The following is a 27,640-nucleotide window of genomic DNA, read 5'->3' as shown; positions in this document are numbered from 1 at the left end:
TTTAGGAGTTTCTTTAATTTTTTCAGTGTTCCATTCTTGCTTAGTTATATTAATTTATATTTTTAGCTTGTTAAGCTGAACTATTATTTATTTAAAGTGGTGGAACTCATTTATTCATTGAATTAATTTAATTTGTTTTGTGTTTTATGCTTTGTGCTGTCTCCTCTTTTCTTATCCCTTATTTACAGCATTTAATTTATTACTTAAATAAAGAGCAACTATTTAAGTCAAGGTGTTTACTGCATGTTTTGAGTGTGACTAGGATATTAATTCATTACAGAAGGGAGAAAGGGTTCAGTGGTGCCAAACCTCAATCTGACAAAGACTGCAGAAAGCATCCATCCATCCATTATCCAACCCGCTATATCCTAACTACAGGGTCACAGGGGTCTGCTGGAGCCAATCCCAGCCAACACAGGGCGCAAGGCAGATCCTAAACCCCGGGCAGGGTGCCAGTCCATCGCAGGGCGTGCACACACACACCCACACACCAAGCACGAACTAGGGACAATTTAGAATCACCAACGCACCTAACCTGCATGTCTTTGGACTATGGGAGGAAACTGGAGCACCCAGAGGAAACCCACGCAGACACTGGGAGAACATGCAAACTCCACGCAGGGAGGACCCGGGAAGCGAACCCGGGTCTCCTAACTGCGAGGCAGCAGCACAGCTACCCACTGCGCCACCGTGCTGCCCTGCAGAATAAATAAGAAAAATATAAAATAAGGTTGTGCACATTCTGAATCTACAATTTTTATACTTCTAGAATTCCCGCCCAAAGTTTTACCAATGCATGTGAAGATGATGTTGACTCCATGTGATGTAAAACACAATCTCTAGTTCCAGCAAATCTGATCTACATGTCAAGCTGTGGTAATACGATAGAAGACAAAAAGTCAAGTAAAAAAAGGGGTCCTTAAATAAATTAATCTAAATTTTTATCTCAAGTTAAGATTTGAAAGTCCTCAAAATTCTACCATCTATTACATTACTTGGTAACTTATTCTATGTATTGATAGTCCTCCCTTTGAAGAAAAATAAAATTTGTTTCAAATTTACCTTTTACTAGATTTACCTCTGCGTTCCTACCGAAAAACTCATTTCGAAGTAGCTGCTGGCATCCACCCTACAAACTCCTTCAATTCCCTTTAATTTTAAACCTATTGATCACCCATCCTTCCATGTTTCAAACCCACTTATCCAGGTAACAGGGGGGTTGGGAGGCCAAAGCCTATCTTAGCAAGCATCAGGCACAAGGCAGGAACAATCTTTGGATTAGGCAACAGCCCATTACAGGGTGAACTCACTTACACACAAGAAGTCCAATTTAGCATTCCCAGTACACCTAGCCTGCATTTCATTGGACTGTGGGATGAAACCAGAGAACCCAGATAGACATGGGAAGAACATGCAAACTTCACACATGGAGAACTTGGGACGTAAACAGTGGTTTACTTGGTGTGACCACTACTAGTCATATCATCACTTAATTTCCATTTGCTTAAACTGAAAAGTTCCAACTTCTTGAGTCTTCCCTTTCAGCTCATATCCTGCAGTCCTGGAATCAATCAGTCTAATTGTTCTGCTATGGACTTTCTTTAATGGTATTTATTTATTTATTTATTTATTTATTTATTTATTTATTTATATAAAACAGAGTTTGTACAGTATGTGCTGAATAATGTATTCCCCTTGACTTGTTTTCAGCACAGTGTGCAATACCTTTGAAAGAATAAAAGGAAACCAGCATATCTGAAGAAAACCTGTACAGAGATGAAGAAAGCATACAAACCCTATTCAGAAGGATGCCTGGACAGACAAAGTTTTAAACTTGGCACTCTGAGGTTGTGAGGCAAAGATGTTAACCACTGTACTGCCCCCAATGTCAATCAATAGTGCTGAAAGGAAACTACAGATGTGCAAACCGTCAAATGTACCACAAAATCAGTTATAAAGGGAGAAGGCCTATCCATTCTTTATTAATTCACTGCCATGGGAGGATGAAGTCCTAGTTTAATTAATCCTCCTTATTGAAAAACTGGTAGAAACTAATAAGCTTTATAAATATCTTAGAAGGTAAGAATTTCCCTAGAAGGTAAATAGAGAAGACGATAGGGTGTACTTAAAATTAGAGAATTTTACAAGTCATCACATCATCTGAAAGGGGTACCTGTTAATAAGGGCTGATATGTGCAAAACTTCATTCATTACTGTAGTACAGAGACACTTTTATAATGAGTTTTTTAAAATAATCACCAGTGAACAAAAATTCTTTAGTATTTTTTAGTCACCAGAGGATGATTGTCAGAGACTGAGCAAACTTTGAGACGCTAGGCTAAAATATTCCTCCAGGGCCTCATGTCATATACACAGTAAATGGAAAGGCGACCGTCAAAGTAAAAAGTGTCATTTGCTCAAGGTCTCCTATGCATTACGTACTTGAAAACCAATCTGAGTAGGCTTTCAACCTTAAGAAATGTGCCACACATGCTAATAGCATTTCTTTTTAAATATGATAATCACATTAAACCACTGAATGAAAAACAAGAAAATATAGCACTACTCATGGATGTTGTACAGAAACTGATTAATAAATGTAATAAAAAAGGATTTTGAATTTTCAAGTGACTTTTAAGCACTGGCAGAAATCTTTATAATTTCCTTTTATAATCCACTTTTATTAAAAACTAAAAAATGACTTAAAAGGTGTTTATTTTTTTGGACACTGAAGAAAATCCAAATAGATCCATGTAAAAGCCTTTCTTGTGGAGTGTTCTCATAAACCACTCCACATAGCAACTCTCTATGTTACATTTCAAGAGAAATCAAAATAAAATCAAAATATAATTTCTTGAATTCCATAATGTCCTCCATCTTTGCCAAACAAAATCAATCCACATATAGGATCCTGCTGAAATGCTAATAATAAAGAAAGACGCAGTGGCTCAGTGGTAGGCACTGCTGGCTCACAACTACAGTGACTCGGGTTTAAATCTGGGCTTGGTCAGGAGAATGAGTGTAGACTTGCATATTCTACCCATATCTAATGGAATTTTATTCTTAGTGTTCTGGTTTTCTTCCAACAATCAGAAGGCATCCATGTTATCTTGACTGGTAATTTTAAATTGGTCCATAAAGAATGAAAGAGTCTCTGGGTGTGAGTGAGCCCTGTGGAGGACTGGTGTCCAATACCAGGGTTTGATTCTGTCTTGCCATTCATGTCATTAATATAGGCTTTACTAACTTATGACTGAACAGCTTCTCTATATATGGATGAATATTTGATAGATGTGCTTACCAAAGGCAACTCATGAGATTAGGATATATTACTTATTAATATATTTATATATATTAAATGTTTCCCAAGTTAAGTGTCTTGCTTAGGAACACATAGTGAGTCAAAGATGGCAAGAAAATGGCAAACTTGTGGTTTAAGATTCTGTGTTCTGCTTACTGTACCACTATGCTGGCTGGCTGACAGTACTAGGTCACGTTTCCTGTGTTGTTGAATCTCTGACATACATGATAATCTCAGAGTCATCTATTATTTAGGGTTGGTTTCTGTCTTGTACCTAATGGTGCCTTAATAGTTTGCGAATGTTATGGTTAGTAGAAAGTGAATGAATAAAAAATACCAAATTATTTAAGCTTACAGCAAAAAAATTCATTCATTTTTGTACCCACTTAATTCTATACATGGTTGTGAGGACCTGGCAGCATCAATCGGGTACACTCACACACATCTGGCCATTTTACAGTTACAATTCAATCTACCCTGCTTGGGATAAGGGTGAAAACCTGGAGTACCTGTAGAAAATCCAAAGTGAACTCAGGAAGAACATGTAAACTCCACTCAGACAGTGACCAGGCCAGGATTTGAGCCCCATCTACAGGAGCTGTGAAGCAACATTGTTAACCACTGCACTACTAATAAAAATATAACCAAAACTATTTGTACTGTGTAACGTTGATGAACAAAACATAGTGTAAGGTTTGAGGCAGACAGTGTGACTATGCAATTAAGTGTAAAGATAGAGGTCTACAGGGTTCATATTACTCCACAGGTGGAGTCATTTACGCTGGTCTTTTCCTCAAACTGTGTGAAGTTGGAATACACTTCATACTGAAAAGGGCTGCATATAAGATAGACAGACAGGCAGGCAGGCAGGCAGGCAGGCAGGCAGGCAGGCAGACAGACAGACAGACAGACAGACAGACAGACAGACAGACAGACAGACAGATAGACAGACAGATAGATAGATAGATAGATAGATAGATAGATAGATAGATAGATAGATAGATAGATAGATAGATAGATAGATAGATAGATAGATAGATAGAAAAAGCACTGTAAAAAATAATAAATAGAAATTAACTGAGGTGTAATTTGAATTCTCCAGCAGCAACAGAGAATATAAAACATGGTGCAAACTATTACATAAGACCAAAATGCAGAACACACAATTCAATAATATTTTTAGTACAGTAATAATGATACATTAACTTAAAGAAATATTATCTCTATGTCAGTTTTTCTAACACAACTTAAGATGGGCATGACTGGAGGTGCCATTATACAGAACATCTTGATGGCTGTAGCCATAAAACAGCCTTCCAGCAAATTATTGTGGAATGACCCTGTGACTATTGACATTTCAGATCAACATATCGTGAAGGGTATGAACAGAATTAGTCATATTGGCCTATAATTTTGCCACTATCCTCTTTTGTGCTACTTTTTCCAGGTAGTCTTCTTTAGGTCTTCCAGAGTTCTTGACTTACAGCAGGCCTTCCTGATCCCTTTTTCAGGTGTTTGACGTCCCCTGAGTTGGTGTTCCTATCCAGGAAGATCACAGTGTAGAACTTTGGACTGGTTGAATGTCTCCAACAACAGCCATCCCTGAGTATTTTTGTAGTCAATGCTGTGGCTTCTAAGGAATGTCCAGCACCCCAAACTCTAGCCATTAATGACCAGGACACTAATTCTAATCCAAAAAGTCTCTTCTTCATTCAGCAATTTCCTTTTTTATGGAGATCAAAGGTATAATGCTGAAATCAAATCATCTTCTTTTTTCTCCTTTATAGGTGTGTGTTGTCCTCCTCCTCTTCTTCTCCCAACCCTGAATCACCCAGCTGAGGTGAATAGACTCCTTTTCAAGCTGGACCCAGGATTACTACCAGCACAACAGCAGTATATTCAGGAACCTCTGTATGACAGGGGATCCTCCTGCTGGACCCAAAAACTGCAACAGGGCTGCCCATCAGCACTACAACTTTCTTGCAGTACCTACAGATGTCCTAATGGGAGCACAGCCAGAGATATGCTTCCATCCAGCATAAAGGGTGAACTCATGACCCCTTTTGGAAGTCTTCCATGATTCACACTTCCTAGCAGTGTAGCAGAACACCAACCATCCAGACTGGATGCCAGTTTATCCACAGTATCTTTCACAATGTACAAATAATAATCTTTAATTTCTGTGGCAACTAATTCATTTGGTGTAAGTGAAGTTTCACTCTTTCTTCAATTGACCTTGTGTCATCTCAAGTCAGTAACCAAAAGAAGCTACATTGCAAAACCATACTACTGTGACATGAAAATGCCTCAGTCGCTCAATAAGAAGTGCTTCAGCAGTTTAATTCTGTCTGGAAGCACCCCGCCTGTTACGAGCCATTTACTTCTGGACTCTTATTATTACAAAGTGACTTATTACGTCCTCAGGCTTGTGCATCTCTTTTATGTCCCTTCTCTGTTTTGCCTACTGATATGATTATTAGAATATCTGTTCCACACCTCAATAATCTTTCACCTACTTCATCTTCACTCTGGGGGTCAAAACTGCATTGTCGTTTCAACAACCTTTAACAATGTTGCAAAATAAAGACACTCTAAGAATATGAATACATTTTCATATGACCATGTTTATTTTTACAATAGTTTAAGTGACTTCCTCAGGGTCACACAGTAAGTCAGAAGTGGGAATTAAACCAACAGCCTTGTGATTTAAAATCTAAAGCATTGGTAACTAATTACATCCTGCTGTAGTCCAAAAGTCATATTGCATCATCAACAACAGGTGAGGTTTGTTTTACTTTGTTGTGGAGTTTTGTAAAGATTTCCATTTTTAGACCAGGTTATCCATTTTTAGATCTTTTGGAATTAATATTTTCTTAAACCGCTGATTGATAATAATGTTGCTCCCAGTTTCGATGTATTTTTAATCATGTGTTTGCTTGGCTATTCTTACACACCATATGCATAGCAAGAAAAACACAAGAGACTCATATAATGGTGAATTTGGGAGTATACGGAAATATTTGAAAAGAGTGAAGAGTGGGTTCCAACCATGTGCCCAGTCCTGCCGGGATAGGCAGCAATTCTCTGCAACCTTGAACTGGATACAGGGGGACCTCGGGTTACGACACAGTTCCGTTTCTACAACAGTTATGTAACCTGAATTTTGGTGTAAGTCGAAACACACCCTAGCCTAAGTCATTTACCTATCCTAACACATTTGCAAAATCAAAATCTAGAACATAAAAACACAACTAAGCCACAGAAAAAGGAAAAGGACATAAATATACTATACTGTACACTGTACTGTAGCAACAGAAAAAATGAGTGTAAAAAAAATCCTTACCTTTATTCCTTCTCATGTCTCAATTTTTTTAAGTTTTTATGGGAGTGAGTGTTGTAAACTCAAAACGTCGTATGTAGAGACGTTGTAACCCGAGGACCCCCTGTAAACACCTTTGAAAAAGAATGGATAGAAGTTGTTGCTGCTCAAAAAGCCTAGGTACACAAGGTAAATCTTTCCTTCTGCAGTACTCTTTTTTAAAGGCTCCTGCATGATCTTTAACAATAGTGTGGTTGTGTGTTTCTTCTAGACATTCATACTTCCTCACTACATGTCTTCTTCTATATTCTGCCAGGAGATGTAAAGTAGAAGGTCATCAGGTTAAGTATTAACAAATATCGAAATGAAAGCAGACAGAATCAAAATTGAAAAAGTGTTTATTCTGAAGTTTCAAAACCCAATACCCAAAACAACTCATTTGTCAAAAGGAGAATTAAAGGTTTTAACCAAAAGATCTACTAAACGAATTAAATAGCACATTAAGTCTTTTGAGTTTATCCACAATCTTGGATGCATGCTAACAGGCAGAGCAGGCTTATAAATCACCATGCTGATGATGTCACAGAGTGAGATTTCAGGGATTGGGACCCCTACCAACAGTCTGTTGCAAAATACCAAAAGTGCCACAAAATGGTGGCACCTACAAAAAAATAAAGCAGCACAATCTCATAACATAATTCTAATAATACACATTTTCAACAAGAAATAGAAAGAAAAAATATTTTTTTAATATATGTTTAAATTTCATAATATAGAAAACCTCTGTAAGAAAATATTTAATTCTACGTTTCTTAAGCTTAAATAATTAAACAAAAGTTTAATATATTGTAACAGTCACCATTTCCTGAGCATATCCAACTGCTCATTCTTGAAAATACCACAGTAAAGACTGCCTCTGAATAATAGACTTTGAAGTAAAAAAATGTAATTTTCATTTTTATACTATACTAGCTGTGCAAGCCTGTGCTGTAAAAAGACTGGGATCCTGGAAACCATGGATTCTAGCACTTCACTCAATCAATCGCATCAGTTGTGCATTAGCAGCTAAGCTAAGTTCTCTTTTCTCTGCGGTTTTGTTTTGCTGTCGTGCTTGTCTCAATTTTCTAAGTTAGTTTCTCTCTCCTCAGAGGTTTCTTATTGCAGATGTGCTTGCCTCGCTTGTGTATTAGCTGTTATGACAGCCTGAATGGTGAGCTGCACCACATTAACAATCAATCCAAACACATTAGTTTTTTTCCAATTAAGCACTCATCAGCAACTTTATGGGGATGACAGACATTTTCATTTAGCAGACCTTAATTCAAATTGTTTTATTTTCTTTTCATTCTGACTCTTGGCTGATTTTGTTGTTAATGTGAAAAAGACTGAACAAACTGAAAAAGCAACTGGTGTGCTTTAGTCTTGGTTTTAGATAAAACAGTTTAAGTAATATTTTTATTGGTTGAAGTCAGTTGTAGATAAATATATTTGTATTTACTGTTAACATGCTTAGAAAGGGGAAAGCACACGATCACATTCAATACAGTGTGAAAGCTATAAACATCCCAATAATGTTTATCCTGTAAGCTTCAAATGTAAACTGTGCACATCAACAGAACTGGATCAATAATTAACATGTTATAATATTGCCATATATAAAATAGAATCACCAGTTAGTTTAACACAAACATTTTGTGGTAAGTCATGGGAAAGTCACAGTACCGATACATGATACTTGGAGAACATGCAAACTCCATTAGACTTCGTATTCAATAGAGCTGTGAGTCAGCAATACTAACTGCGGCACCAGCACATGACCAGTTAACCTACACTGCCTGGCCAAAAAAAAAGTCGACACCAAAAATAAAGGTCACACACTCTAGTATTTCATTGGACCGCCTTTAGCTTTGATTGCGGCACGCATTCACTGTGGCATTGTTTTGATAAGCTTCTGCAATGTCACAAGATTTAGTTCCATCCAGTGTTGCATTAATTTTTCACCAAGATCTTGCATTGATGATGGTTCACTAGGCATGATGGGTGCATCACTTCATCTGCCTCTCTTCTTACCCTGATGCGCCCATCACTCTGGAACAGGGTAAATCTGGAGTCATCAGACCACATGACCTTCTTCCATTGCGCCAGAGTCCAATCTTTATTGTCCCTAGCAAATTGAAGCCTTTTTTTCCGGTTTGCCACGTTTAAGTGATCGCCAATCACGATCATTCAGGATTTTTTTCCGGCCACATTTCTTCCTCGAAGATGATGGGTCCCCACTATCCTTCCAGTTTTTAATAATGCGTTGGACAGTCCTTAACCCAATTTTAGTAGTTTCTGCAATCTCCTTAGATGTTTTCTCTGCTTGATGCATGCCAATGATTTGACCCTTCTCAAACAGACTAACATCTTTTCCACGACCACGAGATGTGTCTTTCGACATGGTTGTTTAAGAAATGAGAAGCAACTCATTGCACCAGTTGGGGTTAAATAACTTGTTGCCAGCTGAAAGATAATCGCCCGTGCAGTAATTATCCAATAGGAGGCTTGTACCTATTTGCTTAATTAAATCCAGGTTGTGGCTTTTTTTTTGGCCAGGTAGTGTATGTAGATGAATCTGATATGTAAAGAACATTAGTATGAAAAAAAAAAAAATGTTTGTATAACAGCATTGTGGTGGAAGGGATAGCACTGCTGCTTCATAGCTCTATATCTGTGTCGAGTTTTCACAATGTTTCCACCACTCATGGATTTTTTTCAGGCATTTAGGTTTCCTCCCATATTCAAAAAATCAACAGGTTTACTTGCTAAGTGACTCTGAGCTGGCACGGGATGCAAAAGTGTTTCCAGTATTGCCAGGATAAGCCCGAGTTCCCCATTATCATAAATCAAAATAGGTGGGTTCCAAAAAATCAATTAATGTAATTTGTTGTGGTGGACTTCAGGTTCTACAGTTTTCTTCCCCTGCTCCATAATGTAACTAGTGTATTTACTAGGTAGACCTTGAGTGAGTAGCCCTTACGTTCAAGAGTTGGTTCCTGCCTTGTACTGGTGTTGCCAGGATAAGCTCCACACCCCATGCACTGGATTAGACAAGTTTGAAATCAAACGGGTGGATAATAGTGTTTGAACATATTGTGTTCTTCATTGTCCTAAAGAAAAAGTCCATTTATCCATCTATCCATCCATCCATCCATCTATTTTTGTACCATTAGGGCCACAAGGGCCTATGTAGCATCCCTGACCTCAGGGCAGAAACAAACTTTGGAAAGAGACTACCCTATTGTAGGGTTCATACAGTAAGAATGTTTAAGATGTAAGTAGTTTATCAATTACAGTTTTCGATAGAAGTCAAATCAAATGTCACCAATTATTAAACTAATGAGCTGGCTGTTTGTTTAAGGCTATATGAACATTGTCTTGAAATTATTCGTTTCTGCTTTTTTGAACTCTATATAATATAATAATAATAATTCATTACATTTATATAGCGCTTTTCTCAGTACTCAAAACGCTATCCACACAGGGAGGAACTGGGAAGCGAACCCACAATCTTCCACATCTAAGATGGTCAAACAGAAAAAGTAGGTGGAAAAATGGATGAATGTTAGATACAAAAATGTATTCATTTGTAATTCAATGTATTGTCATTATACCTTGTACTACAAACTTACCCAGTGGAGGTTGGCTACCCTGGATTTGTGAACTTATCAGTAAAGTAATTCCCAAAGGACCCTGGGATGACTGCCTCAAAGCTACAAAAGGCAATGAAACATCTTGCTGAGTTGCTGATGAAGTTTTTGGCTGTGTCTACAAAGGAAAGACAACAACTAGGAGACTTAAAACTCCAGAGAGCAAGTCAAGGAAATTCCTGATGATGTAAATCCAGCTGCAGAGAGTAGCAGGAAGGCATCCCTAATCACTGCCCTACCATCATGAGATGTTCTTGAAGTAAAGTGGTAAAACTTCTTGGAGGTATGACTCCAGGCTAATGACACTGCAGTTAATATCTTGGTACTGGCAGAGGTGTGACAAGCATTAATCCCTTGCAGGTTTCAATATCTACCTGTTAAAACAGCTGTTATTTGCAAAATATGTGTTGCTAATTTCACTAGTGCAGAGTCATTAAACATCTAATGACAATGAATTGTATGACATAATGATATGATGCACCACACATTTGTGAAATGTATTGAGCATGGGAAAGGTGCTATATAAATAAAATGTATTATTATTATTATTATTATTATTATTATTATTATTATTATTATTTTTGGATTGTTAGTGTGTTTCCATGTCTCGCACCAATCTGTTCCTGGGTTACAATATCTTCATATGAAACCTAGATGAATTTAGCAGGGAGATGGAGCATATCACAGCAGTATTGCACACCAAGCAGGAAAATGTTCCTGACAGAGTTCCATTTCATTGCAGGTTCCACTCACGCACCCACACATAGACCAGGAATTGACAATCATAGCCGTGTGGGAGGAAAACACAAATATCTGCTACAGATCATTCAGCCCTTTATGTAATGACCTGAGCCAGCCCCCCCAACCTAGATCGCTTCTTCCAGAAATCCACAGAGATGAATCAAATCTCAATCCACTGATGACACTTAGCTGGACTTTACACTGGAGGAGGATCTGCTCGTTATTTTTAGCTTGAATTTAGGGTAATATACTTCGAAATGGATTTTAATCTCGGGCGACGAATTGACTAAAAGGCGGTGCAATAACTCCCTCTTGGGGCCATGACAAGAATTAAAACGATAATAACATTGGAGGTTCTGCAGTAAATCGCGGATTTATTACGGATTATCTGTACCATTTGGATACTGCACAGATCAGATTTATTTTCGTCACCTAATGTCAGTTTTCTAGAATATGCCAGCTTCTACTTTAAAGTCTAAGGAAATCGAAAGCGAAAGCATTGAGGCAAGTTTTTCTTGTTGGAGACTGTCTTTCATAGAAAAAAGGAATTGCATTTGCGCTAACAAAACAAATCACCTGTATAGGTTTTGGTTGCCCTGACATGCTTACATTTTTAAGTACAGTAATTGTTTTATTTTTCACTTGCGGGACAAATAAGTAGTACAGTTTACAGCTGTGTGGGCCTTTGAGTGAGTAACCTTGTGTTCCAGTTTCAAAAATAAATAAATAGGCCTACGTGTAAACAATTGTACCCTATCTCTATGCTAAGTGCCTTTGGATAGTCTACAATATAAAATTTGTTTTGTTTAATAAATTTTCTGGTCCAGGGTCCGACAGTCACCGCATCTAGGGTTATATGAAATGCTCGTCCCCCGCGTTACTAAACTAGTTTAAGTAGGTTAGATAGCTGCCTTTATTTTCAAGGTCTCTTTTTTATGTAAGCCAGGTAATTTACTGTCTCCTAAATATCCATCCATCCATTTTCCAACCCGCTGAATCCGAACACAGGGTCACGGGGGTCTGCTGGAGCCAATCCCAGCCAACACAGGGCACAAGGCAGGAACCAATCCCGGGCAGGGTGCCAACCCACCGCAGGTCTCCTAAGTATTTGATCGCAAATTACAGTATATTGCACATAAGCGTAAAGTGCAATTAAAATGATATTTGGATAGATTTCTATTGATTTTATTTGGAGTTTGCACTGCATAAAGGGTCAGAAAAATGATTGGCGCTTACAAAAAAGAAAAGTCTGAATTAACGTAAACTGCCCTGATTCGGGGTGTTCACAAGAAATTTAATTATTTACTTCATGAGGCAGAAGTAATAAACGAGAACAGTTGCGTCAAACATTTGAAATATTAAAATGTGTGCTTTAATGTAAATGCTTAAAGTCTAAATATTCTCGAATGTAACAGAACGAAATCAAAAATAATATATTCACAGTCACTGATTTTTAAATACTGGAACGATACCCCACATTCATATGTTTAAAATTTGTCATCTTTAACCTTCAGGGAGTAAAGAATAATATATCAGAAATATTTTATTAGTGATCAGCAACCTAAACATAGCATGACATGACACTCCAGATGCCTATATCACTGATCCGCATTTTTTGAAGGTTTTTGAAAAAAAAAAACATAATTTTGACCCCTCCATCCCATCCCATAGGTGGGTCGGTTGATGTGGCACACACAACTTCAGAAAATTCTGAACATTTTTGCTAAAGATGCCTAAAATATAAAGTGCAATATAAATAAAATTTATTATTATTATTATTACTGGTTTACTCTTTATCAGAAGGGTATAAACATGAAGACGAGTCGAATTGTATCATATTTGGGGTTTTTTAAACTGGTGAGGAAGCAGGCACCGGACTAAATAAATAAATACATAGCGGAAATTATTTCAAACGCGCTTATAAGTAACTCTTACGAACACAATACATTTGATATGACAGAGTAAGGAAAAATCAATTCTTGAATTCTCCTGTAGGGGTCCAACAAGAAACGAGGAGAGGGAGGGAGGTAGAGAGAGAGAGAGAGAGAGAGAGAGAGAGAGAGAGAGAGAGAGAGAGAGAGAGAGAGAGAGAGAGAGAGAGAGAGAGAGAGAGGCTGTAGTGGTTTCGATGGTGGAAATAGCCGGAGGAGGATTAAAGTTTCAGTGGTCGGGGTATGCAATGTTTCTCTCCGACATCAAATGAGAATTAGGGATCCTGTGATAAGCGTTATACAGCCCCGTGGTCATTGCATGGGATTTTAAAAAATAAATTCACCTATGTTTATGTTGTCTAATCACATAAAGCAGAATTAAGATGATTTTTGGAATGTAAAGTGACCAATAAGACGGATGACTCGAGATCCAAAATCCTTTAGCAATATCTAGTTTTTCAGTGCTGGCACAGAGGATCACCTTTGTAAACATATTTATTTACTCATTAATACATCGGTCCATTTTTTATTTTAATGCAGTTCAAAGCCTCTCGTGCCCGAGTTTGCTTAAACAAAAAAAAAAAACCCAGGTGTATGATAGGCACATAAACTCGGTGAGGCAGGGGTCAGGGCATTCTGGGTGTGTCCCCAGAACCCACTGGTGGCATCACCTTCACTAGCGAGGACTGTTAACTGATGCCAAATTCTGACTCTAGCATTTGTGCTACTCAGTAGAAACTGAGATTCATTAGACCAGGCTGTTTTTCCAGTCTTCAACTATCCAGTTTTAATGAGCTTTCTGGGAACTTTCTGTTCTTGGATAACAGGAGTGGAATCCAATGTGGTCTTGTGTTGTTGTAGTACATCCACCTCAAGGTTTTGTGCATTTTAAGATTCTTTTCCGTTCACCACAGTTGTATAGAGTGATGATCTGAGTTACCGTAGCATTTCTGTCAGCTCTTCAACAAGGTGTTTCCTTCTGCAGAAATGCCACTCACTGAATCTTGTTGATTTTTACACCATTCTCTAGATACTATTGTGCGGAAAAATCCCAAGAGATTAGCAGTTACAGAAGTACTCAGACTGGCCCATCTGGAATTAATCATGCCGTGGTTGAAATCCCCGAGATCACATTTATTTCCCATTCAGGTGGTTGATGTGAACATTAACTGAAGCTCCTGACTTTTACCTGTATGATTTTTATGCATTGCACTGCTGCCACTTGATAGGTTGATTAGATAATTGCATGTATAAACATGTGTACAGATATTCCTGATAATTTACCCAGTGAGTGCAGGTAGTGTGGCATCCAGGCTATTGTACTGAAAAGAAAACAAAGGTGTCTGTTAAATTCACATCATAAATCAAAATGTCACCCTGAGCATATCATTTTACCTGGGAGTGTGTTACCTGTACAAATATGAAAACAACTGTAGTTTTGCAATTAATTTGTCATTTTAGATAAGACTGATGTTATTTGTTTCCATCACCCACAAACACCTGTGCAGAGGCTATAGTATTCCCCTTCCTACAAGTTTTATCTTATTTTATGAAGAAACCATTGTAAACAAGCTCCTGTCACTGTAGCACTGAAAAGGAACACCTGGGGTCTCATGTATAAACGGTGCGTACGCTCACATCACGATGTATAAAAACTACATCGCACATGCACATTTTCACGTCAGGTCAATCCCTTGCGTACGCAAGTTCTCCACTCAGTTTTGCAAACTAGCAGCACCCAGCGTCAAAGCAGTGCTACTGTTCCTATGTGGTTTCCCTTTAGTTTTTAGATCCACATCCCTGACGTGGCTTTATCAAATACACTGAAATTAACCGCATATCATTTATTAGTTTAAGGCATCTGATTGTAATCAATCTGTAACCATATAATGGTGCACAGAATGGCCAAACTATTCCAAATACTATATTTTCTTTAGTGTTGTCACTGTCAGTGCACCACTCAGAGTATTTAACCCACTGTATCTGAGTGTGGAATCACAGCTGTATAGCAGCTGATCGGATTATCAGGATACAGCATCTCGCACACTCTGCCTCAGCCATGTGCACAGTCTATTCAAACTTCTCTAATACAGTATGGCAAATGCTTCACAGCCTTTCCTTTAGAGACCTCATGGTTCAGAAACAGTTTCATCCCAAGAGCTCTAAACGCACGTCCATCAAGTGTTCCTAGTAGAACTGTTTGTACTTATAAGTACAATCACCTCACTGTAAACTTACACTACAGTTATAATATTATACAACCTGAGACACTTTATATAACACGTATTTACATATGATGATGACTGGTTTCTAAGTCGATTTAGATTTCCAAGCATTATCTTCTTGGAGCTCTTGATATCATTTTTTAAGATGAAATGCAGTAAAGCATGTTTATTACATTATAGAGATAAGTTTTAAACTTCATTAAAATAATATATATTGTTAATAATTAAAAATGTGAGAACACGGTGGACAGCGGTAGTGACAAGCTGGCGCTCCATTCAGGGATTGTTCCTACCTCGCGCCGTATGCTTACTGAGATTGGCGTGACCCTGGATGGATAGATGGATGGAATAATTAAACATGTACTATGAAGGTATTTCAATGTTCCATAAAAGTTTTGAAGAATTGGCATTCTAAGCTTACAGATGGCTTGGCATCTATTACAGAACTGATCGTGCGGCGATTGGTTACTTGGAGAAAGAAAAAGAAAGACAGGAATTAGAGGTTAGTACATTTGAGAGAGACAGTACTGCTGCAGTAAATCATTACATCGAAGGTCGCACACAGTGCACCAAACATCTTGTGGGAGGCAGGAATAATCTCTGGACAGAGCACCAGCTCATCGCTAATACTGCGCCACCGTGTCCCCATGTTTAATACATGCTTTAATTCCTGTCATTATGAAAAATGATATCAAGTATACATCTAAATATTTAAATTGTTCAGAGAGCTGTAATATCATGAATGTAATGTTTAAGAAGCACATAGTGATTCACACACATAGAGCACATAAAAGAACACATAGAATATGAAGCATTTAACGTGCTACTTTAGTTACGATAGGCTCTGACAAACTAGTAAATTAGATGGTTTTAAGATGAAGCTTATGACATTCTGCTTTAATGACAAAATAAACTACATGATTATAGTGGAAATTTCGAGATTAAAGTTGACATTTGGACATTTTTTTCAACTGTGTCCATATTTTTTTTATTTTCTCTGTACCCTAAAACACTTCCATATGACACTCAGACAGTGGGCTACGACTCGCCTTTTCACGGCTACTTTGATATCTGACCACTTCTTATTTATTTTGGGCACTATGCGACTTTCTGAACTTGAACTTTCGAGTTTCTCCGCCACTCTGTTACTCGACCAATTTCCTTTTGTTGTTTATATCACTGCTTAAACCAAACAAAGAGTATGTTTTTCCTTGCCTCCACTTGGCATTTGCTGAAATTCTTCTTTTTTCCCATGCTTTAGCCTTTGCCTTTTCACAGAACACTGTACTTAAGGGAATATTTATATTGATTTGCATATTCAAAGGAGCTTAATTCTGGGAGGAGACGGGGTGCGGCAGCAGGTGTGTGCACAAGCTCTACATTTCACGGCGACCGGGATTATGTAGGGGAAGTGTGTGGAAGTTGGCGTATGCACAAATTTATGCATCTGGATTTTTTTGTGCCTACACACATCTCGACTTTTGTCTTTACACCATGTTTTAGTGTGAATTCTACACACAGTGTTATACATGAGGCCCCTGGTCAGCTGACAGCTGTAAACCTGACCAGTGGTGTTTGCTAGCACTCGATTAGTACAAGATCATCCTACTGCAAACAACTCGTTTGATGTCCACTATCTAAACATGTGTTAGTGACAATGCTTAGATCTAAAGTGATAAACTGTCTTATTTCTCCATGATGCATTTTTGATGTTATGCATCTGCTTTCACATAGGTACAATACAATATTTTTCATGTACAGAAATGGCAATTGTCATGAATTTTTTTTTGTGATACTTCAAAATATGAATAATTCTGAAATGCTGATCCATGCATCTCATCCATTTCCTGAACACCCTTTAGTCAGTCGACGACAATGGGAAACCAAAACCTATACTGACAGCAAATGATGTAGGAATGAGAGCAATCTTAACCAATGGGTCACTCCATAGCTGAACATTCTCACTGACAAAAGACAATGAAGTTCAGTGCAGTCAGTGATTCTTCCCACACATTATGGAATGAGCAAGGAACATGGAGATAAAATGCAAACTCTACTGTACAAAGAGTGCAGGAATCTACAATTGCTGGACCAAATGCTGTACTATTTTAAAATTAGACACTGAATACATTTATTCATTTTGTTGTTGCATCTGCTTATTTTCATACATGGTCATTGGATGGTGGAGGCTATCTCCGCCTCATCAGCCAAAAGGAAGCACTCAACCCTGGGCAGGATATCAGGCCAGTTAAGTAAAAATGTGTCAAAAGCACACATTTTCAGTTTAGTGATTGAACTGGGCTTTCACAGGCTGCATTTTTACTGTGGAAATGAATTTGCAAATATATATACTGAAAAAACACTCTCAAGTAGTAGTGACACTAGCCCAAACCGATGTTAGGAAGGGCATTTTCTAATTAGCTTAAAGTATACAAGGAAATGTAAACTGAAGGAGTAGACGCAACAAAAAATGAATGACAAATTGACAAAGGCTGTTCAGCTCTGGGTATTCCCATGCTTTTCTTGTCTAACTACTAGGATGTGGGTGTCTTGGCCACATACACAAGCAATCACCAAATTAAACAGCTCTTTCCTACCCGTCAGCCTTCTTTTACTCACTCTTTCTCACTAGGCCAGCCTTTGCCTCTGCTCTTTTACCAATTCCAAACTTTTTTGACTGATCACATGGATGTTCTTAGAGTGCTTCTGCTTCCACTCCTGCTTACCCTAACCCTTAACACTATTACCAGAATACTGCTGCCCACTAGTGTCCTGGAATATTATTGCTCACATGGAGCTCATCCACAGGATAAAGTGTGTCAGCAAGCAATACTGCTTCACCATCCTCTCCATCCTTCTGTTCTCTCTTATGATATACACCCATGTGCCAATTTACAGCTCTATTTGGGTTTAGTCAAATGATCAGATTGGCCATATGTTGGTCACAAAGTGTACAGGTTATTGCTCGTGAGGCTCTGTGTGTCTGGTGTGGTTCACTGTTACGCATACTTTATCTGTCTGTATGGAACAGCACAAAGCAAACATTGTGTCTTGGTGACTGCTCACTGGTTCTTTGCAAGGTAATATTTCTCACCCACCAAATAGTACCACCAGAGGGTCATGGGTTGCTATCATTGGTTTGCAAGTGGGCCTTGTTGGATCGCTTAAAGCTTGGTTTATACTTGCCATGTGAAGAAGGTGTGCAAAACACACTGCAAAGTGAATACACGGTAAGCGACCAAGGCACATTTTATTTGTTTGATTGGCACTTTTATATTCTACTAGTCAAAAAGTGATAGTGTTTGGACAGTGTCACACAGCTAATGATGCCACAGCAGAGGAAAAGGGGCTGTGTTGATGGAAGAAGAGTTGTGCCTGCTATTACAGACTTTAAGAAGAAGAAAAGGAGAAGATGGAATGTCAGACATATTGAACAAAAGTGGTGGCAGAAGGGTGATTGTAATATTCTTGTGAGTAGGGCACCTGTATGATAAGCAGATGCAGTTCAAATGTTTTTGCATGTCTTCCATCCGTTTTGATAGCTCGCTGCGTGCAGGGGTGTGTCTGACTCCCAGCGTGGGCACGTCAAGTATAAACTAGGCTTAAGTGTTTGGCAGTGCTGCACATTATGTTTCCCAGTTTCTAAGTGAGCTCATTTCACCAATGGGGAGGTTTGCAATTTCTGCTAGGGGGTTGACAATGAATTTAAAAATGCAAAACTGGGGTGTGAAACCATTATTGTTGAAAAACATTGGTGTAAGGAATATTATTCAGGCCTAACAGATAAGAATTTGCCACATGGAGCACTGCCAATCAAAAAAAACCTTAAAGGGCCTTCCAAGAGTCAGAAAGCCCCTATGAAATAATAATAATAATAATAATAATAATAATAATAATAATAATAATAATAATAATAATAATAATAATAATAGCGGGGCGGCACGGTGGCGCAGTGGGTAGCGCTGCTGCCTCGCAGTTAGGAGACCCGGGTTCGCTTCCCGGGTCCAACCCTGCGTGGAGTTTGCATGTTCTCCCCGTGTCCTGCGTGGGTTTCCTCCGTGCGCTCCGGTTTCCTCCCACAGTCCAAAGACATGCAGGTTAGGTGGATTGGCGATTCTAATTGGCCCTAGTGTGTGCTTGGTGTGTGGGTGTGTTTGTGTGTGTCCTGTGGTGGGTTGGCACCCTGCCCAGGATTGGTTCCCTGCCTTGTGCCCTGTGTTGGCTGGGATTGGCTCCCAGCAGACCCCCGTGACCCTGTGTTCGGATTCAGCGGGTTGGAAAATGGATGGATGGATGGATAATAATAGCAACAGTAGTAATAATAAATTTATTACTGTGTCTGGTTTTGGCAATTCCTAGAACATATTACCCTATTGATTTCTTATGGCCCTTGGCCGTAAATATAAATTTTCTCAACTCGATTGGCCATAAATCATATATGTAATATAGTTTTCACATGAATGATTTTGTGTATTTTATGTTTTTTGGACCTACAGATATTGTTTCAAAAAGATAATTTGGCTGAAGTTTTGTTATTACTATTTACATGATGCTGTTGAACACAACCTCGTGCATTGTATTAATGATGTTGTGGTGGTGATGCTATAAATATGGAATTGATTTAACATTTATTGTCTCTCAGTAGAAAAAACAATGTCTGTCTTAGAGTAGTTAGCTTATTTCCAAGTAGGCTTTAATGACAGGTCAGGGGCTTTCAAAGTGAAGGCTGCAGTCCTGTTTGCTGTTCTTGGCAGGGTGCAGTAGCCCAACTGACATTGCCATTCTTAAAAATATTAAACCAAATTTTGAAGATTGTCCTTAAATTATCTCACACAGTTTTTTAATACATATAATTCAAAATGTTCTTCAATTGTTAATTTAAAGTATTCCTATATAAGACTAAAGCTGGGGGTTTGCAAGCTGTTTGATATGCAAGTAGGTCTCAGGTGAAACACGAAGAAACACACACACACATACACAAATAAAAAAACACATAGGAAAAAGTGGCCCTTAACAAACATATCCACTAAACCTGTGTCTCTATCATTGGCTTGCTTCAATTCCACTGCTCTCTTAAATCTTATAGTGCCTCTGCTGCAAGACTTCACTCCAGGCTTGCCTACCCCACCATGTTCTTTTCTTTTGTGCTCATGGCCACACTAAGTCAAAGTCTCCCTCTTCCTACTTGAGATCCAATGTAACTCTTTACACTCGCTGCCCACCTCTTTTAGTCAATCTATGCCATAATAGAGACTGAAGGAAACTGAATAAAAACTGAAGGGGTTTTAGTGAAAAAGAGAATCGTAATAGATGTGTGCTCTGTTTCTCATCCCATTTTTTCTCCCAATAAGAAGTTTGCACCTTGTGTGAGTCCCTTTCTAAGGTCCAATCTTCCAACATTAAAATATTTTTAGTTTTAGAAAACATTTTTAAATGTACCATAATTTATATGACAGTTGCAGAAACTGACCGAACAAGGCTGAAGAATATATGTAGCACCCTTCTAGTTGGGTATAATAGTAAACTCAGAAGTAAGCCTCAGTGACACAATTTTTTTTATTTCTTTTTTTTTTTGCTTTGGGGAAAACAGGAACAGAGATGTGATTGGTGCTATTTTCTACCAATCAAGGTATAATGCGCCCTTAGTACTAGAATGATTTTTGTTTTTCTTGGGGTTTTGAGGGGAAGAGTGTGTGGAGACAGAGGAGGTGTGAAGAAGAGCATGTGGAGACAGAGCTAGGTGGAGGAGAGTGTTGAACGAGTATGTAAGAAAAGAAAAAAAGAAAAAGAAAAGAGAAAGCTGGTACTAAGGTTGTGGAAAGCGTGAGAGCTGGAAAAAAAAGAGATGAAAAGTTGTTTTTTTTGTGGTGAGTGTTAAATGTGAGAGGATTGAGTGGGTTTGGCTCATGGGAACGCGGAAAAAAAAGAGAGCTCGGTTTTAAAAAAAGGGACAGACAAACAAAGAGTCAGACGCCTACTTTAGATAATTTTTTTATATAAGAAGGGAATGCAAATAAATCCCGCATCAAGACAAAGCTAATGGCGTCATCCCAGACAGAGCTATGAGATTCCTGTGTTTATCCATGGAGGAAAATGAGAAGTCCGGCAAAAGTTCTGGAAGGACACCGTTAGTACATGTGAAGTTATGTACTGCATATGAGCTCCAACTAATCGCGCCAACGATTTTTTTTATAGATATATATACACATATATATTTATTGTTGATTTCTATGTGTGAAGTTCACAGTTCACAGTGAGCCTTACCTGTGCTGTAACTCAGACAAATTGAATTAAGTTGAACTGCGATAATATCCCATGAGTGGTGTGTTTAAATAAATGTATTTTATGTTTTTTTTTGTTTTTTTTTTGTTGTTTTCTATCCATGATTGTGTGAAGTGCTTACATGGTGGTTGCATTCAAATAATTAACAAAAGGAGTGAGTGTTTACAAATCATTACTTTGAAATAGTGTAACAATTAGGGATAAATAATAATTGTTTCATTGGACCCATTGGTTATTAAAATTTATTGGGAGGTGTTTAATGTGGATCCCACCAGTGAAATTTCATCCTATGTCATAGGTAATGTGCCAGTTCAATGGTGGGAGGGCTACATTTGTGGGGGCTCATCCAGGATTAAAAAAAAAATGGTTGTTTTGGTGGGCACTAATGTGATAAATACTGTTCCTGTATATCATAATGTGTTTTCTGCCTTTCTGAAGTTACTTGTGCTCGACTGTGCACGGTTTTGTATATATATTTTCCATTTCCAAACTTGTTTGTTTGTTTGTTTATTGATGAAGTTTGTACAATATGGATGTACTGTATGTGAGATTATTGCTTGGTATAAAGAGATGAATGTTGCACTTGAGAATGCTGTTGTTTTAAGCAATGTGCCACTGGACATTACAGACACAGTTATGTATAGGGTGCTAGACACAGTTAAGAGAACTGGCAAGACAAAAGTGCATGGTCGATGCAGTGATAAAACACGTAGGGAGCAATTTGTCTTAGTAGAGACTTCTAAAAGGGTTTCTGAAATTTCTTTCCCAGCTGTTATTGGAATTTCTGATGAAATAGGCCCATGGCACACTCAAGTACTTAGTGCTACATCCCCTTCATCTGGCAGTAGTAAAGGTGAAGAGTTCCATACTAAGCTTATGTCTTTCTTGAAACAAGAGGGAAAATTTTTAGCTGACATACAGAATGTAACTTCCCCAGCTCTCACACTTAACACTGAGTTAGTTAGTGCAATTAATTCACTAGTTCAGAAATGCCAAACTGCCTCACCAGTAGAAGCACAGAATTACAGGAAACTGCGCACATTTTCTGAACTGACTCCTACACCAAATGGGGAGGAAGACTATGAGGTATGGGTGAAGCATCCATTCTAGTAGGAACAAATACATCCCTGGTGAAAAAACTGATTGAGGCATGCAAGCAAAAAGTTGGGAAAGATTTCCTGAACACTTTAGTGGTTCATCCCGTCATGAAAGGGTCATGAGGATAACAGCTGACCAGACTGATGATTTAAGCCAAGGTACAGTGTGGTTTTCGCACCCAAAGCCTGTCATATTGTCTCCTGGTGAGACGGCAAGAGTTAAGGGGATTCCAAAATATTTAGGAAAACCTTCTAATAAAACTTTGCTAGTGGATCGTCCTGAAGAGCCACGGTTTCCTGAGGCATTATTAGTGAGGCCAGAAGTGCAGAACACTCCAGTTGAACACTCAAGAAGGATCACAGTCACTATTCGGAATATGTCCGTTCAGGCTGTTACTTTGAAGCGGGGTATGCCAATTGCTCACATCTTCCCATTAGAGGTTGTGCCACATATTTCCTCCCCTGGCGAGATCTGCTGAGAATCAGTTGATCTTGGACTCCTTTGATTTTAGTGATTCTTCTCTGCCCAGAGATTGGAAGAAAAGACTAGCTCAAAAGCTGCTGGAGAGGAAAGATGTTTTCTCCTGTCATGAATTTGATATGGGCTGTGCTAAGAGTGCACAACACGAAATCAGGCTAACTGAAGATAAACCTTTCCGGGAGAGGTCTCGCCGGCTTGCCCCTGCTGACATTGAAGATGTAAGACAGCATTTGGGTAAACTGAAGGATGCTGGTATTATTACTGAGTCCAGGAGCCCTTATGCATCACCCATAGTAGTAGTGTGTAAAAAGAATGGACGAATACGGATGTGTGTAGACTACAGAACCCTAAATCGACGTACAATTCTAGATCAGTACACTGTCCCCAGAATTGAAGACGCTCTTGCCTGCCCTAGTGGAAGCAAGTGGTTTAGTGTGTTGGATCTTAGAAGTGGATACTATCAAATTCCTCTCTGTAAAAAAGACAAAGAAAAGACAGTTTTCATTTGCCCAGTTGGGTTCTTCCAGTTTGAAAGGATGCCTCAGGGCATAACGGGAGTTCCAGCCTCTTTTCAGTGACTTATGGAGAGAACAGTTGGGGACATGAATTTATTGGAGGTTTTGGTGTATCTGGATGACCTCATTGTGTTTGGGCGAACATTGGAAGAACACGAAGAGCGCCTCCTTAAAGTTTTGGATTGCCTGAAAAGTGAAGGACTAAAATGATCACTTGATAAATGACATCTGTCAGCTATGTTGGACACATTGTCTCTCAAAATGGAATCTCAACTGATCCCTCCAAGATAGAAGCAGTAATTTCATGGCCCAGACCCCAGACTATATCAAAACTGTGCTCCTTCTTGGGTGTTATGTGGTTACTACAGGAGGTTTGTTAAAGAATTTTCCCAAGTTACCAACCAATTACTGCAAGGCTGCTTGCCTAAGAAGAAGGCAGCAGAAAAACATAAGGAGAAAGAGCCAGGAAGGGTCTACTTTAAGCCTACTGAGCCATTTGGAGATAGATGGGATGAGAGATGTGAAGTAGCTTTTGAAATTCTAAAAGCTCAACGTACTCAGGCACCTGTACTGGCTTTTGCGGATTTCAATTACCTTACGTGTTACACATTGATGCAAGCTGTGAGGGATTAGGAGGTGTCCTATATCAAGACCAGGGTCAGGGTTTGCGGCCAGTGGCTTTCATTAGTAGAAGCCTAACACCCACTGAGAGGAATTACCCAGTACACAAATTAGAATTTTTGGCATTAAAATGGGCTGTGGTAGAAAAGCTAGACTATCTGTACGGGGCCAAGTTTGAGGTACAAACTGACAACAATCCTCTTACTTACATACTGACATCTGCCAAATTGGATGCTGCAGGGTATCAATTGTTGGCAGCTCTATCAGCCTATGATTTCAGCCTCAAATACCGACCTGGCAAGCAAAACACAGATGCAGGTGCTTTGTCTCGGCGTACCCATGAGCCCAGTAGAGGATGAGGACTGGATAAGCATTTCTTCTAATGGAGTGAGGGGCCTGTGTCAGCTGTTTGAGGTTAATAAGCTTAACTGTCCTTCATTCAACAGAGTTGTTAACTGTTTAGGATGCTCCGTTAAGGCAGTACCTGCAGCATACTGCAACCTAGCTACATTAAGCACTGCATCACTGCCCCAGCTGAACCTATCTGATCTGTCAGCCTCACAGCAGGAAGACCCTTGGTTGGGTGAGCTGTGGAACGCACTTAGAAAGGGAGATATTCACATGGTGAACAAGAGAAAACACAAATATATCTCTTTACTTTTGAAGGAATGGGGAAGGTTGAAGATGGAAGATGGAGTGATGTACTGCTACACTCAGCCACCCAACAAACCAAAGTGTAAACAATTGCTTTTGCCACAGAAATTTCACCAGATTGTTCTACGATCATTGCATGATGATTCTGGACATTTGGGTTTTGAGAAGACCTATGGATTTGTTAGGAATCGGTTCTATTGGCCCCATATGAAGACCGATGTGGAGCAGTACTGTCAGACCTGTGCTCGGTGTATACAGAGAAAAACTTTGCCAAAGAGAGTTGCACCTTTGGGTAATTTGAGCAGCAGTGCAACAGACCATTACGCAAGATATGCACAAGCTTTTTCCACCAAGGATCAGAAGGCATCCACTGTGTTTAAAGTACTGTGGGAAAAGTACTTTATTCACTATGGTCTACCCAAGCATGTACACTTCGATCAAGGAAGAGATTTTGAGAGTCAGCTAATTCACGAGTTGTTGGATCTATTAGGTGTGAAAAAAACGAGAACCACTCCATATCATCCTCAGGGTGACCCTCAACCAGAGAGGTTTAACCGGACTCTGCTTGACATGTTGGGCACTCTGGACCCAAAACAAAAATGTAGATGGAGTCGTCATATTTGGCATCTTGTACATGTCTATAATTGCAGCCGCAATGAAGCAACTGGATACTCCCCTTATTTTTTGATGTTTGGAAGGGAAGCCCAACTGCCTGTTGATTTGAGTTTTAGTGTTTCAAGTGACAGTTCGTCAGTAAAGTCATATCAGAAGTATGTCAGGAATATGAAAAATGAACTGAGGGTAGCATATGAGTTGGCCGAAGCTGCTGCTGGGAAAAACAATGATGTAAATAAAAAGAGACATGACCAAAGAATCCACTACTCTCATCTTGCTCCCGGTGATACAGTACTGATTCGAAATCCTGGATTGCAAGGGAAGCACAAATTAGCTGATCGATGGAGTTCCAAGCCATATATTGTTGAAAGCCAAATGCCCAATTTACCTGTTTTCCGAGTGAAGCCAGAAGATGGTGAGGGACCTGTAAAAATTTTTCACCGAAATCATCTGCTTCCAGTGGAACAGAATCTGAGATTACTGCCTGAGGTTGACAGTAATGCTAACTCCCAGAAAAGAACTTTGAGAGAGAACAAGGGCAGAGAGAGAACCCAATGTTTGAACTAGGAGATGAGTGATGTGCAAAAAGTCCAAGATAAAGAAGTCGATTTGCCAGGTTCTGGAAAAGATTAGGACAGTGGAGATGATGAGGACGGAGAATGGATTTACGCACCTTCCAGAGGTGCTAGTGGTTATGATCTCCCGGAACCTTCCTGTACGGGTTTAGACCCTGTTGGATCAGAGCATGTAGGGAATGCTAGAGAGCAAGTCACGGATGAGGAGTCTGGGAGCTTCAACATAAGAAGTCCTGCTGTGGAATTCTGTGATGATTGTGGAGATACAGTAAGGTCTATAGAATTTTCTCAAGGAGCTCAAAATAGTGCCCCAGAGATCTTTGATTCATCCATCCATCCATTTTCCAACCCGCTGAATCCGAAGACAGGGTCACGGGGGTCTGCTGGAGCCAATCCCAGCCAACACAGGGCACAAGGCAGGGAACCAATCCTGGGCAGGGTGCCAACCCACCGCAGGACACACACAAACACCAAGCACACACTAGGGCCAATTTAGAATCACCAATCCACCTAACCTGCATGTCTTTGGACTGTGGGAGGAAACCGGAGCACCCGGAGGAAACCCACGCAGACACGGGGAGAACATGCAAACTCCACGCAGGGAGGACCTGGGAAGCGAACCCAGGTCTCCTAACTGTGAGGCAACAGCGCTACCACTGCGCCACCGTGCCACCCGATCTTTGATTCTTCTGTGGGAAATGAAGGGGCAGTACAAATTGCTAATGAAGAGGCTGGAACATACAGAAGATCTCAGAGAATCAGGAAAGTTCCAAACCGTTAAGAATATGATTTCCTTGGAGAGCCAAACATAGGTACTAAGTGTCCAGTGTGATATTGTTCTACACGGTATATTTGGATAGGTGCACCTAAATACAGATGACAGTTTCATCATCCAGTAGAGCTAACTGCAAAATAGTTTTCAGTTTGTTTAACTTGTGAAATTTTCCATAATGTTGCTTATAGTATATTTGGTTTTCAGTGTTATCCAATGTGACTAATGTATTTCCCTTCATTATGAGGACACAACGATTTTTTTGGTGGGGGTAGAGTGTAGCACCCTCCTAGTTGGGTATAATAGTAAACTCAGAAGTAAGCCTCAGTGACGCAATTATTATTTGTTTCTTTTTTTTTTGCTTTGGGGAAAAAAGAGGAACAGAGATGTGATTGGTGCTATTTACTACCAATCAAGGTATAATGCGCCCTTAGTACTCGAATGATTATAATAATTGTTTCATTGGACCCATTGGTTATTAAAATTTATTGGGAGGTGTTTAATGTGGATCCCACCAGTGAAATTTCATCCTATGTCATAGGTAATGTGCCAGTTCAATGGTGGGAGGGCAACATATACAATCTTCTTCTTCTTTCAGCTGCTCCCGTTAGGGGTTGCCACAGTGGATCATCCTCTTCCATATCTTTCTGCCCTCTGCATCTTGCTCTCTTACACCCATCACCTGCATGTCCTCTCTCACCACATCCATAAACCTTTGCTTAGGCCTTCCTCTTTTCCTCTTCCCTGGCAGCTCTATCCTTAGCATCCTTCTCCCAATATACCCAGCATCTCTCCTCTGCACATGTCCAAACCAACGCAATC

Source organism: Erpetoichthys calabaricus, chromosome 9 (assembly GCF_900747795.2).
Source record: "Erpetoichthys calabaricus chromosome 9, fErpCal1.3, whole genome shotgun sequence".
In the NCBI taxonomy this organism is placed as follows: Eukaryota; Metazoa; Chordata; class Cladistia; order Polypteriformes; family Polypteridae; genus Erpetoichthys; species Erpetoichthys calabaricus.
This window is presented reverse-complemented; position numbering follows the sequence as displayed.